Source organism: Phyllostomus discolor, chromosome 10, assembly GCF_004126475.2.
Source record: "Phyllostomus discolor isolate MPI-MPIP mPhyDis1 chromosome 10, mPhyDis1.pri.v3, whole genome shotgun sequence".
NCBI lineage: Eukaryota > Metazoa > Chordata > Mammalia > Chiroptera > Phyllostomidae > Phyllostomus > Phyllostomus discolor.
The window spans coordinates 31,007,031-31,015,224 of NC_040912.2; positions in this window are offsets into that span (position 1 = coordinate 31,007,031).

The following is an 8,194-nucleotide window of genomic DNA, read 5'->3' on the forward strand; positions in this document are numbered from 1 at the left end:
ACTTCCCATCTGGAAACCATCAAAATGCTCTCCATATCCACGATTCTGTCTCTGTCCTTCTTGTTTGCTTAGTTTGTTTTTTAGATTCAATTGTTGACAGATATGTATTTATTGCCAATTTATTGTTTATAGTTTTGACCTTCTTTGTCTTAACAAGTCCCTTTAATATTTCATATAATGGGTTGGTGATGCTGTTTAGTTTTTCTTCTCTGGGAATCTCTTTATCTGCCCTTTGATTCTAAATCATAGCTTTTCTGAGTAGAACAATCTTAGCTACAGGTCCCTGTTCTTCATGACTTTGAATATTTCTTGCTAATAATCCTTTTAGCCTGCAAAGTTTCTTTTCAGAAATCAGCTGACATTCTTATGGGAACTCCCCTGTAGATAACTAACTGCTTTATTCTTGCTGTGTTTAAGATTCTCTCTTTATCTTTAAACTTTGGCATTTTAATTATGATGTGTCATGGAGTGGGCTTCTTTGCACCCAACTTGTTTTGGATTCTCTGTGTTTCCTGGACTTGCATGTCTATTTCCTTCACCAAATTAGGGAAGTTTTCTTTCATTATTTTTTCAAATCGATTTCCAATTTCTTGCTCTTTCTCTTCTCTTTCTGGCACACCTATTATATAAATGTTAGAAGGCTTGAAGTTTGTACCAGAGGCTGCTTACAATGTCCTCATTTTTTTCTTATTCTTTTTTCTTCTTGCTATTCTGATTGAATTTTTGGTTTTTGTTTTCGTTTTTTGGCTTCCTCATGTTCCAAATCACTGATTTGATTCTTGGCTTCATTTACTCTACTGTTGATTCCTTGAAAATTGTTCTTTATTTCAATTAGTGTGTCCTTCATTTCTGCCTGGATTTTTTTTTAATGCTGTTGGGGTCCTCACTAAGCTCCTTGAACATCCTTATAACCAGTGTTTTGAACTCTGCATCTGATAGATTATCTTCATTTTGTTTAGGTCTTTTTTTGAGGTTTGATCTGTTCTTTCATTTGGGCCATATTTCTTTGTCTCCTCATTTTAGTAGTCTCCTTGTGTTTGTTTCAATGTATTAAGTTGAGCTGTTGTGACTCCCTGTCTTGGTAGCATGGCCTAATATAGTAGGTGTCCTATAGGGTCGAGTGGCACAGCCTCCTCTATCACCCTAGCTGGGTAGAGGTGCACCTTCCAAGTGGGCTGAGGACACCCTCCTCTTATAGTTGAGCTTTGATAGCTATTGCCAGCTCAATGGGAGGGATTTACCCAGACCAGTCAGCTGCATGGATTGGCTGTGACTACTGACAACCAACTTCTGCCCTCCATGTAGGTAGGATCAGCTCTGTAGGGGCAGGATGGTGGTGGTCTGAGATGATTTGTAGCTGTCCACTGGGTGCACAGGCTCTTACATTTTCTGGGTGGTGCAGGCTAAGGTTAGCCTTCACCAGTGTATTGCCCAGGGACACCCTATCTGAGCTATAAAACAATCTGAGATGGCTGCTACTTGTGCTGGGCTTTGAGATTCCCAGGAAGAGCCAGGCTGTGAATCTAGGCTGGCTGCTTCTAGTGCCAGGCTGGGGACCTCTTAGCAAGAGGTATGGGGGCTGGGGACTCACTGAGGCTGGCTGTTTGAGAGGATTTAGGACGTTATGAAGCATGAGCCCAACTAGTCATTCACATGGCAAAGAAGCTTGGGTATGCCTGTAAGTTGGGTGGGACAGAGTCTCAGGGGATCCTCAGGGTGGGTAAAACAGTGTTAGCCAGGTTGATGGAGTCTCAGATATGGCACCAGCCTGCCAGCTCTGTGGAGGAGGGTTCAGAAAAGGGACAATAGCTTCTGCCTGCCTTTCTGTATGAGTGAAAGCTGTCCCCAGCTCTTGGCTTGATGCCAGACACTTCAGTTCTTTCCTGTATGCCACTGATGCCTTTCAAGCTGCCACTTCAGTGTTGGAGCTCAGAGGGAGTGAGTCTGAGCAAGTCTGTGTGCAGATTCTTTAAGGGGAATGGTTTGGGACTCTGTAAGTTTCTTCCACTGACTCAGTCCTCACTGGGTTTCACAGCTAGAAGTAATGAGGACTTACCTTCCTGGTATTGGAACCCTGGGCTGGGGCACCTGGTATTGGGCTGGGACTCTTCACTCCTGAGATATCCCTCCTGAATTTTTATCCTCCATATGTGGATGTAAGACCACCCCATTCTGCATCTCTGTCCCTCCTACCAGTCTGAATATATGTGGTCTCTTTAATTCCATAGTTGTCAGAATTCCATTCAACTTGATTTTTGATGATTGAGTGATAGTTGTTCTATATTTTAGTTGCCATTTTCATGTGGTTGTGTGAAGGACGTTTACCTATGCCAACATCTTAATTTGGTCTTTACATGTAATTCTAAGAGATGGTGACAGTTTATAACTACCACCCTAAAAAGTTAAAATAAAATATTAGACACTGTTTTGCATATTGGTTCTATTTCCCTGGAATTATGATAATGAGTTTTAAAAGTAAATAATTCCATTAAAAATTCTGTTATATAATGCTTTTATACAACCCCAGATTTATAAGTAATAAGGCCATTAGTAACTTTTATTGGAGCTAGAAAGAAGAGTAGTTTCTTTTTCGATGCTGGCTTAAAAACTGAAATCAATGTACTATTTCCAATCTTACTCCATTAGGAATGGAATAGCTCTGTTAAACATAAACCAAGGCCAGGGTCAGTAATCCTCTAGTTAAGTGTCCACATAGGACTGGTAGAGTAGTTTCTTTCCTGTCATGTATGCCTCTCTCCTCCTTCTATCAGAAACACTCTTTCATATGGGGTACCCATTTCACATATTTCAGGTGCAGCTGACCTTGTCATTTGCAATCCTCTTTCCCCAGCCCTGAAGCTACTAATACCAAGGTCTTCTACTCATCTAACTACAGTGAATGATTCTAGGAAAGCCATGTCACTCAACCCAGGCCATTAAGAATTCCCCTTGGGTCTTTCTGCACAGCTATCAGGGAAGATGCACTCTTTCTGCTGGTAGGTCATGAGCCTTGGAGTCTTGGTCTACCATGCTCAGTGTGTGGGAGTCTGTCTGAGAGCTGTATGGACATAGAGAAAGAGATGGATTCCAGCTATATTAATTAGGGTTCTCCAAAGAAACAGAACCAACATGTGTGTGTGTGTGTGTGTGTGTGCACGTGTGTATATATATATCTATATATCTATATATAGATATATAGATATATCTTTATTATTGTAGGCTCTGTATTTCAAACTCAGGATTTCCTGGATCCAGAACCCATAGTTGTCAACTCTGACAGACAGATGGATCTAAAATGTAAGCGTTTCAATGAAGTGGTGCTGGGACTACTGAATATACACATGCAAAAGAATGACTATGGACCCCTCATAGAAAAATTTACTCAAAATGGATTGGTCCTATACATGAGAGATAAAACTATACAACTCTTAGAAGAAAATGCAGGCATAAGTCTTCATGACCTTGGGTTAGGCAATGGTTTTTTGGATATGACACCAGGGTGTAAGCAACGAAGGAAAACTAGTGATGATTTGCTGTGACCTATTATTGTAAAGATGTAATTTCAAAGCTACTGCCAGGTCTTTTGGGTCACTGAAAAATATCCATCAGCAGTACATAGTCCTATTACTTCAAATGCTCTAGTTGGCATGGTTTGAAACCCAGAGGATGCGCAATGGGAAACCACTCCTCTCTGCATAATCATGTACAGTGCCATTTCTGTTAAGAGCAGGGAAATCTGTATAAATTAGCTGCATTTAGGAAAATGTTCCTTTACTTGGCCTTGCATTGTCACAGAGCTGAGAAATGTTTGTCCTTAAAGTGCATGTGTGCATCTGTGTGCATGTATGTGTGTTAGGTCCATAAGTTTCCAGAAAACTATAAGAGAAATACACATGTACATTTCATTTCACACTGGTATACAGACTTGAATGGCCTAGACTTGAGGTATCAAATGGGACAGTTTTGCTTAACTTCCTCTTACTGTAAAACTCAGATAAATAATTTGCATAATTTTGCTCTGAGCTGCCCTACTGGGGAGGGGTAGGGTTGGGGTTTGGGTGTGGGTGGGCTGTGGATCCTATGGTGAAATAATCTCTGTGGGTAGGGATTACACCACTCCTAAATAAAAATTTTTAACAGTAGGAATTAAATAAAACCCCTTCACTGAGAAGCAGTGAAGTAAATCTCTGTCACTGACACAGAAAGAAATTTTAGGCAGGACAACCAGATATTGCTGTGTCCATGATGGAAACTTCCAGTCCCCATGAACTGTTTTAATGTTTTCTTGTTTTCTTTTGACTTTAGAAATAGTCATATTTAGCATCTGATTTTAGTTTTTCTCTTGGGTTCTAAACTTTTATTATCTACATCCCTTCAGTAAAGCTGTAAAGGCATATTCATGTAGATAGTCATATAGACTATGGTTTTGGGAATTTTAAGGGATCACCCTTCCTGTCAGGGAGTAGCATTTTACTGAGTAGTTAAGGGAAAGTGAGCAGAGGCTCAAGGCTGAGCTGGAATGGAGACCTCTCTGGAGAAATGGCTGCAATTTGTACTAATTCAGGAGTCAACTTAATATAATCCTTCCCTTTCCACAAAAATATGTCAGAGGGACACACAATCCTCCCCTTCCCACCAAAATATGTTAGAGGGAGATCACAGAAAGGAAAAAAAAATCCTGAAGAAATTATCCAAGCTAATTTTCAGTCAATCATCTTACTGTTTCAGCAAACATTTAAAAATATGTAAACAAAGAAACATTGACTTTGGTCATAGATGCTTTGTTCATCAATCATCCAGCATTTCAGTCTACTCTTAGTTCACAATAAGGAATTAAGTTTAATTTCAATAATGTTAAAAAAGTGGTCTGATGAGAAGTATGGACAGGTAGGAAAAAGCTAAATTACTATATTCAACTAATAAGATAATAGTAGGGTCAAATCCATAGTGAATTAATAATCTCCTTTTTAATTTTATGATATACTTCTGAAACAACACCTTGGAAAACTTATATTAAAATAATAGAAGCTATGGTTACAAAGTAATGGGAACTACCTTGACGTTTTTTGTTTTTTTTTTAAAGAAAGTAGTATTATTTTATTAATTACTAATCTATATCATATACCTTGAAGTTTTAATGAATAAGAGGTTTTGCTTTAAAATGATTTCACAGTAAGGTCATACTGTTGGTATGGAACTTAGTTCCATAGAGAACAAAAATTAAGACCCTATAAATCATATTTTAGGTCAACAATTTTCAAGCTTTTTTCTCAAGACTCTTTCACAATCTTACAAATTATTAAAAGTAATTAAAATCATTATTAAATCATAATTATTATTATTATTGCTCTGGTTGGTTTGGCTTAGTGGATTGAGCGCTGGCCTGCAGACAAAATGGTTGCTTGTTTGATTCCCAGTCAGGGCATATGCCTGGGTTGCCTTCCAGGTCCCTGGTTGGGGATGTGAGAGAGGCAACTGACCACAGTTTCTCTCACACATCATGTTTCTCTCTTTCTCCCTCCTTTTCCCTCTCTCTAAAAATGAATAAATAAAATCTTTAAAAAATAAAAACCTTAAATTAAAAAAGTTAATCTATATCTTGAATATTTTGATACTTATATCTATATATTTGCAGTATTACAAATTAAGTGGAGAAATGAAAATGTTTATTAAAAATAGTAATGACATGTTAACATATATAATGTATTTTATAAAAAACAAAACCATACTTCTGGCCAAGATGGAGGTGTAGGTAGACACACAGTGCCTCCTCGCACAACCAAAAAAAGGACGACAACAATTTAAAATAAAAAAAAAACAAGAACTGACAGAAAACTGAACTGTATGGAAGTCCAACAACCAAGGAGTTAAAGAAGACACACTCCTTTAGACTGGTAGGAGGGGTGGAGACGGGAGCTCAGAAGACTCTCGGCAAGGTGGTGGTTGGCAGACCCAGCACCAGATTGGGTCAGGGCATGCAAGGCTGCAGCTGGCCAGTGAGACTGAAGTGGCTGCGGCTGGTGGAGTGGGTGGTCCCACATTTGAGCTCAGATAAATTGGGAGGAACAACTGGGGAGCAAGACACACTGTGCAACCCAGAGCTCCAGAGCGGGGAAATAAAGCCTCAAATCGCTGATTGAAAACACCTGTGGGGGTTGTGGCCATGGCTGGAGAAACTCCCAGTCTCACAGGTGAGTTCACTGGAGAGACCCACAAGGTCCTACAATGTACACAAGCCCACCCACACAGGAATCAGCACCAGAAGGGCCCACTTTACTTGTGGGAAGTGGGGCAAGTGACTGAAAGCCGACAGAGAGTAGAGCAAGCACCATTGTTCCCTCTTGGAGCCCTTCGCCACATACAGCATCACAATGAAGCTACGTGGGTTTCCCTGCCCTCGTGAACACCTAAGGCCCTCAAATGTAATGGCCCATCAAGACAAAAAAAAAAAATGCCCAAACAAAAGAACAGATCAAAGCTCCAGAAAAAAATACAACTAAGCGACAAAGAGAGCCAACCTATCAGATGCACAGTTCAAAGCACTGGTTATCAGGATGTTCACAGACTTGGTTGAATTTGATCACAAATTAGATGAAAAAAATGAAAAGAAAATGCACAGGGAACCAATAGTGATGGGAAGGAAATTGGGACTCAAATCAATGGAGAAGACCAAAAGGAAGAAAGGAACAACCAAATAGAAAAGAATGAAGAAACAAGAATTCAAATATGAGGAGAGGCTTAGGAACCTCCAGGAAACATTTAAACATTGCAACATCCAAGTTATAGGGGTACCAGAAGGGGAAGAGGAAGAGCAACAAGTGGAAAAGTTATTTGAACAAATAATAAAGGACAACTTTCCCAATCTGGCAAAGGAAATAGACTTCCAGGAAGTCCAGGAAGCTCAGCGAGTCCCAAAGAAGTTGGACCCAAGGAGGAACACACCAAGACACATCATAATTACATTAGCCAAGATAAAAATGAAGGAGAGAATCCTAGAAGCAGCAAGAGATAAGGAGACAGTAACCTATAAAGGAGTTCCCATCAGACTATCAGTTGACTTCTCAAAAGAAACCCTGCAGGCAAGAACAGGTTTGAAAGAAGTATTCCAAGTCATGAAAGGCAAGGACCTACATCGAAGATTGCTCTATCCAGCAAAGCTTTCATTTAGAATGGAAGGGCAGATAAAGAGCTTCCCAGATAAGGTCAAGTTAAAGAAGTTCATCATCACCAAGCCTTTATTATATGAAATGTTAAAGGGACTTATTTAAGAAAAAGAAGATAAAAAATATGAACAGTAAAATGACAGCAAACTCACAATTATTAACAACCACACCTAAAACAAAAACAAAAACAAACTAAGCAAACAACTAGACTGGAACAGAACCACAGAAATGGAGATCACATGGAGGGTTATCAATAGGGGAGTGGGAGGGGGAAAGAGGGGGAAAAGGTATAGAGAATAAGTAGCATCGATGGTAGGTAGAAAATGGACAGGGGGAGGGTAAGAACAGTATAGGAAATGTGGAAGCCAAAGAACTTATATGTATGACCCATGGACATGAACTAAAGCAGGAATGTAGGTGGGAGGGGGTGTGCAGGATGGAGGGGAGTGAAGGGGGGAAAATGGGGCAACTGTAATAGCATAATCAATAAAATATATTTAAAAAACAAAAACCAAAACAAAAAATAGACAGAAAGGTGGCATTGTTTTAGATCTTTGCAAATCTCTTTAATGCTTGGCTTAGTGGAAGACATTTGAAATCTCATGTGCTTTTGTGTTCAATTTATTGTGCTATCTATATTGTTTTGGTTGAAGTATATTGAAGAGATGTAGCTTCACACAGACGTATAGTCAGAAAAGTGAGAAATATTTTGATAAAATTTTCAGATAATTATACGTATTCCTCTTCACAGTAGTAGTCATTGCAATGTACAATCAGAAACTATATTAATGAACTTTTCATATTCTGTGAAAATCTATTGGTCTAACATACTTTAAATGGATGTTTCACACATGCTTGATTTTGTAACATTGTGTATTAGTCATTTGAAAATATTTGTTCACTGAATTATGCAAAGATTCAATATCTTGACACATTTTATTATACAAAATCTATTTGTTATTAAATTTTCTTCTGTAGAAAAGCCTCAAGAATTAGTAAGCTGTTAAGTTCACAGTCCTAGATATATGTTT